Genomic DNA, 12,416 nt, shown 5'->3' with positions numbered 1-12,416 from the left:
CATTACCAACCCGGAACCGGCGAGTTCGATTCTTTCGGGATGGAAATTTTCACGATTTTCCCGGGCATGGAGTCGAATCACAAAATTCCGAAATACATAAAATGTCGAATCACAAAAGGCCTAATAATAAAAGCACGAAAAAAATCAAAAGAACACGAATAACCGTTCAGGGTGTGTAACGTATGATCTAATGATATTCAGCAACACAATTAAAATTCTTCAATATTTTAGAATATTTTTTTTTAATGCGTTTATTTTTCCAGGCTTTTTTGCCGTAGCTTTGCGGAGCCGATATTCATCGTTTGAGTTACAAAATTACTTAAAACTAACGTTAATAAAGCGGGGGCCGATTACTCGCGGCTATCTCGAGGTTAGGGGTAACAAATTGTAACAAACGGGTGGCAGGGTACAGATTGAGAACACAAGGTTTTTTAGAGCAATGTGCTCGTGATCTAGAACTAAGCGACATACTGGAGAAAAAGACAAACATGGGGGTACACCAATGGAGACCTAGCAACTTGAGAGAACACAAGATGTCACTAACTACTAAATCCTCAGATCGATCCGTTTTAAAAACACATAAATTAAATTAAAATAGTCGAGATCTCGGCTCGCCCTGAGGGATGCGGATAACTCGGATCTAGCAACACAATGGAGGGTGCATGACCAAAGCACGTGGTCGATATCGTGATAGCCACTACCACAAGCGCACAAATTTCTGCCTGTGAGCACGATTCGGAAGAAATGTGAGTCTAACGAGTAGTGATTAGACATGAGCCTTGACATGCACGTATAAAGTCACGGCTCATGTTCAATCCTTTGAACCACGGCTTGTTCGATACCTGTGGGAGAATAGAATGTAACCATCTTCCCAGATCACTCTCAATCAATTTTTGTTGCCAGTTGGTGAGGACGTGCTGACGGGTAATTGAAAAAAAAATCCGCAAAGGCGATTTGTCGATCAAAAATATCACCTTCCATAGCGCCCACCTTAGCTAGCGAGTCCGCTTTCTCATTACCCGAAATTGAGCAATGAGATGGGACCCAAACTAAGGTGATAGTATAGGAGCAGTTAGATAAAGTACTCAATTTTGCTCGGATTTCGGTCAGGAAATACGAGAGGTGCTTCATCGGCCTCATTTATCGAATAGCCTCTAACGAACTAAGGCTATCAGTAAAAATAAAATAGTGATCAGATGGTAGTGAGGCAATTTGCTCTACTGCATAGAATATGGCTGCTAGTTCCGCAACGTATACGGAACAGGGTTTTTGCAGTTGATATGAGGCGCTATGAAATTCGTTGAATACTCCAAATCCAGTGGAAGCGTTTATAGTTGACCCATTTGTGAAAAAAAAACTCTTATTGTTACTAACATGGTGGTACTTGTTTGCAAAAATTAAGGGAACAACCATCGACAGATGGTGATCTGGTATTCGACGGATTTCTTGCAACATTCTACCCTTTAGTTGAAGCTGTAACTGTGCAGGATGATGCTTCCTAGAAAAAAATAACCAACTCAGTTTTCTCTGGAGAGAATTCGATACCTAGCTTCATAGCCCAAGTAGACAAATTGTCTAAGGTATCTTGCAATTGTCCTTGCAGATCCGGTGCACTTGGCCCGGTGACGAAAACAACGCCATCATCTGCAAGCTGCCTTAGCGAGCAATTTTAATCAAGACAACCATCAATGTCTTTTACATAAAAATTATAAAGAAGTGGGCTTAAACATGAGCCCTGGGGAGACCCATGTAACTAATTCGTGAAGGTGTCGAGTTTCCATGAGAAAAGCTCATATATTTCTCAGACAACAAGTTGCTCAAATAGTTGTTCATAATTGGTGAAAGCCCACTATCGTGGAGTTTATCCGAAAGGACATCGATACAAACAGAATCAAAAGTCCTCTTAATGACCAAGAAAACTGAACCCATTTGCTGTTTTTGCGCATAGGCCAGTTGAATTTCACTTGAAAGCAACGCAAGACAGTCGCTCGTTCCTTTGCTTCTCCGAAATCCAAATTGCGTATCTGAAAGTAAACCATTCGACTCGACCCATTTGTCTAGACGAAAAAGAATCATTTTCTCCAACAATTTCCGTATACAGGTACGAGTTATAATCCGACGCGGGTTTACCAGATTTTCGAATGGCGATAACCCTTACTTGCCTCCAGTCATCCGGAACAATGTTGTGCTCCAGAAATTGATTAAACATGTTCAACAAGCGTCTCTTCGCGATGTCTGGGAGATTTTTAAGCAAGTTGAACTTGATTCTATCCATTCCTGGAGCTGAATTGTTACATGAAAGGAGAGCAAGTGAGAATTCCACCATCGAAAACGGGGAATCTATTTCGTTATTACCCAACGGACGATCACGAACGTTGGTTTGAACCGACATCGAATCCGGGCAAACGGGCAAACCGCGAAGCTGAATATCCAACTGTCCGAGTACTCCTTGTTTTCATTAACCGGTGATGACGCGTTTCGCATTCTCCTGCCGACATTCCAGAGTGTTCTCATGGAAGTCTCTCGCGACAAACCATCGACGAACCGACGCCAGTAACCGCGTTTTTTGGCTTTCTCGAGGTCGGTGTACCGCTCGAAATCCTCGACCTTACCGTGTTTGCGGAAGCGTTTAAACGCGGCGGACTTCTCGCTGTTCGCGTCGGTGCAATCCATATCCCACCACGGAGTGGGAGGTCGCTTGCGAACGGAAACACCCGGAACACGTTTCGTTTGTGCTCGCAGCGCACAATCGATGATAAGACGCGCGAGAAAGGAGTACTCGTCCAGTGGAGGAAGTGTTTCAACCGATTGACTGACATCAAGAACCGCGGTCGCGAATTTTCGCCAGTCAATGTTTTTTGTAAGATCGTACGCGATGTCAACCGAGCGAGTAGAAGATGAACCATTGCTAATAGAAATTTTGATTGGCAAATGGTCACTACCGTAGGGATCTTGAATTACTTTCCACGAGCAATCCAACGATAGTGAACTCGAACAAAGTGAGAGGTCACATTCCTAGTTGAGCATTCAGTCGGTTAACAACGTCCCGGTTTCAGTTGCGTGGCATCTAGTTTTTTTCGGTGTTTTTTTTTCACCCCCCATTGGGTGCCCCAAGTGACCAGTGTCCAACAGAGGAAGTGGAATTCCATCGGCCGAGCCCCTTGGAGTTACCATCCATCTTTAATTCATCCCGGTAATCCATCACCGGAGCTAACGGCGTCGTCAAGCCCATCATTTTTCACGCCGTCGCGTGGGTGTGCAAGTGATAGTGAAGCGTGTCGTATCATCATCTTGCCGACCCACCAACACCAACCATCACCACCGGATAGCAGCGTGGACCAACACCAACGCACCACGTGTTAGCAGCGTTTCCACACACACGCTTTGTTCCGGTGTAGTTGAGTAGCGAATAAGTTTTATTTATTGCCCCTTTGTTTTCGTTTCCCCCTTCTCCCATCCCACGCAAATATTTTGACGTAGGACTACGTCTTTGATTTCTATATGGGGGTACACTTTGTGAAAACCGAAAATGGAACATGTAACAAATTAAGAAAGATTTTGAACGTTAATAACTCAGCTGCCCCTGGTCCAATTTCAATAATTTTATCACCAATCGATCAGAAATATGGCTGCGCATCGATAAATCCCAAATGTTTATTTTCAACAAGAAACTATTGAAAAACTGGTAAATGTCCAGCATTGTCCAAAAGCGTCGAATTCACTAACAAATCCACCAATTACCTACATGCATATGCTACTTCCCCAGCACAGTCGTCAGAGAGTAGTTAATAGACGAAACAAGTCGAAGTGGCATTCGCCTCCGATCCTCGGGCGCGTGCGAATAGGTAGGATGGAATTGCGTACTATTTTGCACACTCATCGCCATATTCAGAACCAAACGCAAATTCTTCGAGATAACTACCATCGGTCGTCTGGCTCGCCGTGGTGGTGTCAAACGTATCTCCGGTCTGATCTACGAGGTGTGCTGAAGGTGTTCCTGGAAAATGAGGTCCTACACCAAACACGCCAAGCGTAAGTGGCCATGGATGTCCTCTTCAATAAAACGGCCCTTTTCAGGGCCATCAAGCTTACATCAGTAAAGAGTTGGAATAGAATTTATCTGTGCTTGTTTGTCCATATTCAGAACCAAAAGCCCCCAACGACCACACAAAATGCTCTCTAGAGTTGTAATCTTGTAACAAAACTTGGAAGCAGGGGTGCAAGTGATTTTGATTGATTCTCTTAATCAACTTTCTCTTTGAAAAAGATTACTACAAATTTGGTACGCCTAAATTCAAAAACGGAAACAGTTGAGATAATAGATAATTGATCAATTAAAAAAGCTAAATGCGCTTCACATTTATTCCGTCCACTGGCGGTCCTACGTCAAGCATCCGTTCGTGCCCCTAGGTACAGACCCTTCTGCTTTTTTTTTCTTCTTCTTTTTCTCTTGTCCCTGTGTGTAGTTGTTTTGTATCTATTGCGGTGGCAGTTGTCCCGCAATGGATGGTAATAGTGATGGCGGGGGGAATACCCTTCCTGCCCTTCCCACTGAAGACGAACTGTCTTGATGATGCTTCCAATCGTGAAACCTTTTCTGAAGCAATTTGCTTCCAAGTGGCCCCTCCTTGCTTCATTCGTATCCTTCGATGGATAATTTTCCAAAAAATGATACGGTATCTCTCCTTCAATGGAATTGTAGAAGCATTTTACCAAAACTAGACATATTAAAAATTTTAATGCATAACATACACTGCGATGCGTTTGCTCTCTGCGAAACATGGCTCTCTCCAGATGTTAACCTTTCTCTTCACGACTACAACATTATCCGTCTCGATCGTGCAGATTCGTACGGTGGGGTGCTCCTAGGGGTCAACAAACAACACTCATTCTACAGAATCGACCTTCCTCCAGTGTCAGGTATTGAAATTGTCGCATGTCAGGTGAATATTAGAGGTAAAACCTTCAGTATTGCCTCGTTATACATCCCTCCGAGAACGGCTGTTTCTCGGCGAGCGCTATCTGACATCTGCTCAGTGCTACCTGAGCCGCGGTTGATCTCAGGGGATTCCCACGGTACAGGCTGGGGAGAGCTGTACGATGACAACCGCTCAACCATCACCTATGACCTATGTGACGATTTCAATATGACCATTCTAAACACCGGTGAAGTAACTCGAATAGCCAAACCTCCAGCAAGAGAGAGCAGACTAGACTTGTCACTCTGTTCGAACTCACTATCACTGGATTGCATGTGGGAGGTAATCCAAGACCCCTATGGTAGTGATCATTTGCCCATCAAAATTTCGATTTCCAACGGTTCATCTTCACAGTGTCCAATCAACATCGCGTACGATCTCACGAAAAACATCAATTGGGAAGAATACGCGAACGCGGTCCGTGACGGTTCAGAATCGGTCGGCATTCTCTCTCCGTTGGATGAGTACTCCTTCCTATCGCGGCTCATAGTGGATTGCGCGCTTCAAACACAAACGAAGCCTGTTCCTGGCACTACTATTCGCAAACGTCCTCCCACTGTGTGGTGGGATCAGGAATGCACCGACGTGAATAACGAGAAGTCTACCGCGTTTAAACAGTTTCGTAAATACGGTTCCCGCGAATACTTTGAGCGGTAAACGGAGCTAGAGGAAAAGTTTAAGAGCTTGGTCAGGGCCAAAAAACGCGGTTACTGGCGTCGGTTCGTCGAAGGGCTATCGCGAGAGACTTCCATGCAAACGCTCTGGAATGTCGGCAGGAGAATGCGTAACGTGGCATCGTCGGTCAACGCGGACAAGGAGTACTCTAACAAGTGGATTTTCGACTTCGCGCGTAAGGTTTGTCCCGATTCGGTTCCAGTTCGATGCAACACTCGCAATCCGCCGCTGGAAAACGATGACATGGACTCCTCGTTTTCGATGGTAGAATTCTCAATTGCTCTTCTTTCATGCAATAACTCGAATCAAGTTCAACCTGCTCAAGAACCTCCCAGAAGTCACAAAGAGGCGATTGTTGAACTTGTTCAATCAATTCCTTGAGCTCAACGTTGTTCCGGATAATTGGAGACAAGTGAGAGTTATCGCCATCCAGAAGCCCGGTAAACCCGCGTCGGATCATAATTCGTACCGTCCCATCGCGATGCTGTCGTGTATTCGGAAGCTGTTAGAAAAAATGATTCTTCTTCGTCTGGACAAGTGGGTCGAGGCGAATGGCTTACTCTCAGATACGCAATTTTGATTCCGTAGGGGCAAAGGGACGAACGACTGCCTTGCGTTGCTTTCAACTGAAATCCAATTAGCCTATGCTGAAAAACAGCAGATGGGTTCAGTTTTCTTGGACATTAAAGGGGCGTTTGATTCTGTTTGCATCGACATCCTTTCGGACAAACTCCATGCGAGTGGGCTTTCTCCGATTATCAACAATTTCCTGTTTAATTTGTTGTCCGAGAAACGAATGAGCTTCTCTCATGGCAACTCGGAAATTGCACGAATCAACTACATGGGTCTTCCACAAGGCTCATGTTTAAGTCCCCTCCTGTACAATTTCTATGTCAAAGACATTGATGAATGTCTGGCCGAAAATTGCACGCTAAGGCAGCTTGCAGATGACGGCGTGGTTTCCATGGTTGGACCAACAGCACCGGACTTGCAAGGACCATTGCAAGATACCTTGGATAATTTGTCTACTTGGGCAATGAATCTGGGTATCGAATTCTCTCCGGAGAAAACAGAGATGGTTGTTTTTTTCTAGGAAGCTTTATCCAGCACAGCACAGCAACTTATGGGTAGAACAATCACTCACAGCATGTCGTTTAAGTATTTAGGTGTCTGGTTCGATTCCAAGTGCACTTGGGGAAAACACATAGCGTATCTGAGGCAGAGATGCCAACAGCGAATCAATTTCCTTCGTTCCATTACCGGCACTTCATGGGGAGCCCATCCGGAAGATCTGATAAGACTCTACAAGACCACCATTCTCTCGATTTTAGAGTACGGTAGCTTTTGCTTTCAATCGGCGGCGGGGACGCGCATATTGAAGCTCCAAAGGATTCAATATCGTTGCATTCGAATCGCGCTAGGTTGTATGCAATCGACGCATACCATGAGTCTTGAAGTTCTTGCGAGCGTCCTCCCCTTAACAAATCGTTTTGCAGATTTATCGTTCCGGTTCCTCATCCGCTGTGAAGTCATGAACCCGCTGGTGATCGAAAACTTTGAGAAGCTGCTAGAGCGGGATCCTCAAACACGATTCATGAGCTTGTACTACGAGTACATGCCCCTCCTCGTTCAACCCCAATCGCGCTGTCTCCCATCATTTCAGTTGTTCTTCCGTGAGATTCGATCTCACAATGAGGCAGGAGATTCAAGGAATTCCAGAGCCTCACCGTTCCCTGATTGTCCCAACTATTGCAAACAAATATCGCCACGTCCCCACCGAGAAGAGATTTTTCACAGATGGGTCGGTGATAAATGCGTCCACTGGTTTTGGAGTATTCCACGATCTTCATAGCGCCTCATACAAGCTTCAAAAGCCGTGTTCGGTATACGTTGCTGAACTAGCAGCTATATCGTACACGTTAGAGCGTATTGCCTCACTTCCACCTGACCATTATTTCATTTTTACGGATAGCCTAAGCTCCCTGGAGGCTATGCGTGCAATGAGGCCGATGAAGCACTCAGCGTATTTCCTCCAGGAAATACGATCGTCATTGAGTGCTTTATCAAACAGCTCGCATATCATCACCTTGGTATGGGTCCCTTCTCATTGTTCTATCCCGGGCAATGAGAAAGCGGACTCGCTGGCCAAGGTGGGCGCTATGGAAGGCGATATTTACGAGCGACAAATCGCCTACCACGAATTTTTCACGATTTCTCGCCAGCAAGTCCTCGCCAACTGGCAACAAAAGTGGAATGATGGTGATCTGGGAAGACGGCTACATTCTATTGTCCCACAGGTGTCGATCAAACCCTGGTTCAAAGGGTTCGATATGAGCCGTGATTTTATTCGTGTAATGTCCAGGCTCATGTCCAATCACTGTTCGTTAAACGCCCACCTCTTCCGTATTACGCTCGCCGACAGCAACTTATGTACCTGTGGAAACGGTTATCACGACATCGAGCATGTTGTTTGGTCCTGCTCCTTGCATCATGAGGCGAGATCCGTTCTGTGTGATTCCCTTAGGGTCCGAGGAAAACAACCCTTTAAGCCAATTAGAGAAGTCTTGGCTTGCCATGATATCTACTTTATAAAGCTTATTTACGACTTTCTTAAAGCTGTTGATGTATGTGTTTAATGTTTTGTGTTTTAGTCATCCTTTACGTTTAAGTTTTAAATTAGTTCAAAATGCTTTCCCTTGTCCTCCCTCCAAATGATAAATAAATGTAATCCCTAATCTCGAGTAAACCGCGAGTAATCGGCCCCCGTTCTACTAACATTAGTTGTAAGAAAATGATATTCACACACAATTATGTAAAAAATATTCGGCTCCGCAAAGCTAACGCATTTGAGCCTTGACAAATAAATGGTTATAAAAAAAAAATTAAAGGGTTGTGTCCTACACATGACCGCAGTATGACGTAGAACCTATCTATCTATCTCTATCTATGATGCAGGATATATGCATTTAGGTTAACATCCGACGTCCCTCCTTTTTACATATTCTGCACAAAACATACTTTCTAAGCCCCACAACTGACAGGATTTCCCGCCATTTTATTATGAATGGGGGTGGGGCAGAACGTTTCTTTTGTGCAGAATATGTAAAATAGGATGGACTTTGGATGTTAATATAATTGCATATATAGAGGTACCAGATATGCTTTACCGTCAGTTGTGTGTAATTCACCAACTTAATATCATTGAATATGTCTTTCAAGCAATTTTTGTTAAAGTTTGAAAGTTTTGGTGTGGGAAGAAATTAAGGGAAATACTTCTGTTTTTACTAATGATTGTAATTGGTTTAAAATATATTTCTCGGAAAAAAAAGAGATCGTCAAAGTCTATGTCTTTTTCGGGTTATTGTTGAGGAAGGGTTAGGAGAGGTTGTTGATGGGGGAGGGGGGGTAGGAAAGGTTATTGATGAATGGGGGGGGTAGGAAAGGTTATTTATGAATGGTGGGGGGGTAGGAGAGGTTGTTGAGGGGGGGGGGGATTGTTGTGAAGGGGGGAGGGGGAGGGGTTAATGTGAAAGGTGGAGGGGGTTTACATATATTACTTTTCCTCATTGTGGTCACGCCGCGATCTTACAGAATATGTAAAAAATGATGGACTTTGGATGTTAATATAATTGCATATATAGAGGTACCAGATATGTTTTACAGTCAGTTGCTGGTAATTCATCGAGTGTATGTCTCCTATTAAGCAATATTTTTGTTTGAAAATGTTAGCTCTGCATGTAAAAAAATAATTGTTCATACATTATTGGGGTTTGCCTAAAATTTATTTCCCGAAAAAAAAATGATCGTCAAAGTCCATGTCTTTTTCGGGTTATTGTTAAGGGGGAGGAGGAGGGGGAGGGGATTGTTAAGCGGGAGGGGGTTTTACATGCACGTTTTTTCAAGTCTCATTCCTCATTGTGGTGGATACGCTGTGATCCACCTTTAGCCGCTAACCTAGTTCTGCTTGATGTAGGACCTAGTGCCACGCCGTCCGAAGCGGTAATGAGCAAAAGCATGACAGCAGCGCTGTTGTGCAGAATGATGTGCAACCAAGAGGTATTCGTTTATGATGACTGGGTTTGGGAAAAAGGCTTATTTCATGAAATCAGTAATAAAATTATCATTTGTACATTTTCAAAAGTTTAATTACTGAAAAATTGGAAAAATATTTATTTCAACAGGTTCGTAATGTAATATCCTATCGATTGGCGTATTTTGATTTTAATTTCATCTATAAATGGCAAAGTTACAAGCGTTCAAAACCTAACACTCCTTCACCACACATATTTTTTGATTTGCACCCCAGTATAGTCGACAAAGACGTAGTTCTACGTCAAAAGTGAGAGGTCTAGTCTGCTTATTTTTGCTGGAGGTTTGGCTACTCGTGTTGCTTCCCCGGTGTTCAGAATTGTCATTTTGAAGAAGTCGCACATGTCGTATATCAAGGTTGAGCGGTTGTCGTCGTACAGTTCCCCCAGCCTGTACCGTGAGAGTTAAAATCTCCCAAGATCAACCGTGGCTCCGGCATAGCCGTGCAGATATCAGCGAAACTTTGACGAGAGACCGCGGTTCTCGGTGGAAGATATACTGAGGCAATACTGAGGCATTTACCTCGAATATTAACCTGACATGCAACTACTTCAATGCCTGTCACCGAAGGCAGATCGATTCTGTAGAAGGAATGCAGCTTGTTGATCCCCAGAAGCACCCCTCCATACGAATCTGCGCGGTCAAGGCGAATAATGTTGAAATCGTGGAAAGCAAGATCGTTGTCTGGATAGAGCCATGTTTCACAAAGGGCAATGCATCAGAAAGTGAGTTGTTAACTAAAAATTTAAATGTGTCAAGTTTTGGCATAAGACTTCTACAGTTCCACTGAAGAACAGAGATCATATCCCCGACCTCATTCGGAGAATTATCCATCAAAGGATATGATCGATGCAAGGAAGGACCACCTAGAAGCTAGTTGCTTCAAAAGAGTTTTCACCATTGGTAGCACTAAATTAATAATGCTCCTCGTTGAGTCAGAGATATTGAATATTCTGAAGAAGCTATCCACAATACCAGAAAACGTGAACATGGGAGCATGTTCTTGCTGATTATTTAGCTGATTTTCTGGCCGAAAAACTGGACCATCTGGGGTTTTAGATGATCCTGGAAGTGACGGAAAGTTCTTGTCATAATTACAAGGTTTAAAACCCGGTGGAATGGGTTTCGGTGCATTTCCGTTACCTCTTGATTTTTCCAAGGTGGAAGGGTGGTCCGTACGAGTGGCCTTACGAGGCTTTTCGGTGGTTTGTTGTTTTGCTTGTTTTCTCGTATTGCCTTTAAAGACAAACGGACTATACTCACCGACCTCTGAGTCAGAGTCTAGATCATCAACTGGCAAAATGGAAAACGTGTTAATGCTTTTTGGTGTGGTCTGAGAAGATGAAGCGGTATTCTGTTATTGTTCTTTTGGAGCGTGCTTGCAGAGACCGCTTAATTTTGTCTCCCTGCTGTTTATACCTCGGGCAGTCAGTCAGGGTATGCAGGCTTTCCTTGCAGTACACGCATTTTGAAGGAGCACCGCAAGGGCCCTCTTGATGTTGCTCGCCACACTGATCGCAGCGTGGTTTGTTCGAGCAGTAGTCCGATGTGTGACCAAGTTGTTTACATTTCGAGCAGTTCATTACCCGAGGTGCAAACAGACGTACAGGCAGCCGAACCTTGCTAATAGCGACGTAGTGAGGTAACGCTGAACCCGAAAAGGTCACACGAAACGAGTTTGATAAGAAATAAGATTTTTTTTTTTGGAGCCTACTACGGATACTGACTGCATTTGAAGGCAGTCCAATATCTTCACTTTCGGCAAAGCACGGTTTTTAAAGATTCCGAAGGAATCGGGACCCATAAAATCATCACTAGTCAAACTCGCTTCGGTGACCACTCAATGGTGTGGGGGGTGCAGGTGCAGGTGGACGAGGAGGAGAGGGTGGGGAAGAGGGCTGTGGCCGATAACTTTTCTTATAATATGCTCCAGTATTTTTACTGGAGAGCGAGTCAACTGGAACGTCAAGGGTTTCCATTTCAACAACTTCCTCGAGACTTTCGTGTGAGGTGGAATTAAGCGTTTCGTCGTCTGAGATGGAAAGCGACCATCCCCCGCCTTTATCATTTTCATCCATTGCGGTTAAATATCGCTGCAATGGTGTTTTTGATAAATATTTTACAAATAATTACAGTAATTTCAAATAATATCAAAAATAGAAGAAAAAAAAAATGCAAAAAAAAATTGATATAGTTTTACTCTACTAAAGAGTAATACGAAAGAAAGAATGTAAATATAGATATATATATACATATACTATTAACAAAATTTTGGATCACCCTAACTATGCTCTAATTAAAAACAGTACGAGAAAAAAAAAATAAAAAAAAAAATTATAGATATATGCTACTTACAAAATTTTGGATCACCCTAATCATGACCCAACCTAATCTAATATTGGACCAGGGAAACAAGGTAGATGCGATACTGGTGAAAACAAAGCGACACGATATACCTATTGCACTGAGGCGGCAGATGACTGGTGCGATGCTATTGTTTGCCCCAACGGCTGTTGGGTCGATAACCTTGTAGCTGGTATGCCTCGGTCGCCTCGGTAGGCAATTTAACGTGTTTTCGTTGTTGCTTCAATGGGATGATTTGATGATGCGATGATGATGAGTTAAAGCTGAACCGTAATCAAAGCGCTCGGCGTATGATTAACGGCTTCCTCA

General features: G+C 43.7%; 1 protein-coding gene across 8 annotated transcripts in view; it reads left to right on the top strand.

The window, feature by feature from the left end:
• Tomosyn (syntaxin-binding protein tomosyn) overlaps positions 1-12,416 on the top strand; it is a 235,908-nt gene that overhangs the window by 199,729 nt on the left and 23,763 nt on the right. The gene's annotated exons all lie outside the window — the stretch shown is intronic.

The sequence above is a fragment of the Ochlerotatus camptorhynchus genome, unplaced genomic scaffold (assembly GCF_037179485.1).
Source record: "Ochlerotatus camptorhynchus isolate MF236.1 unplaced genomic scaffold, CSIRO-AGI_Acam_v1.1 ptg000366l, whole genome shotgun sequence".
In the NCBI taxonomy this organism is placed as follows: domain Eukaryota; kingdom Metazoa; phylum Arthropoda; class Insecta; order Diptera; family Culicidae; genus Ochlerotatus; species Ochlerotatus camptorhynchus.
Note: the sequence above shows the minus strand (reverse complement) of the source record. Positions and strands in the feature narration are given on the sequence as shown.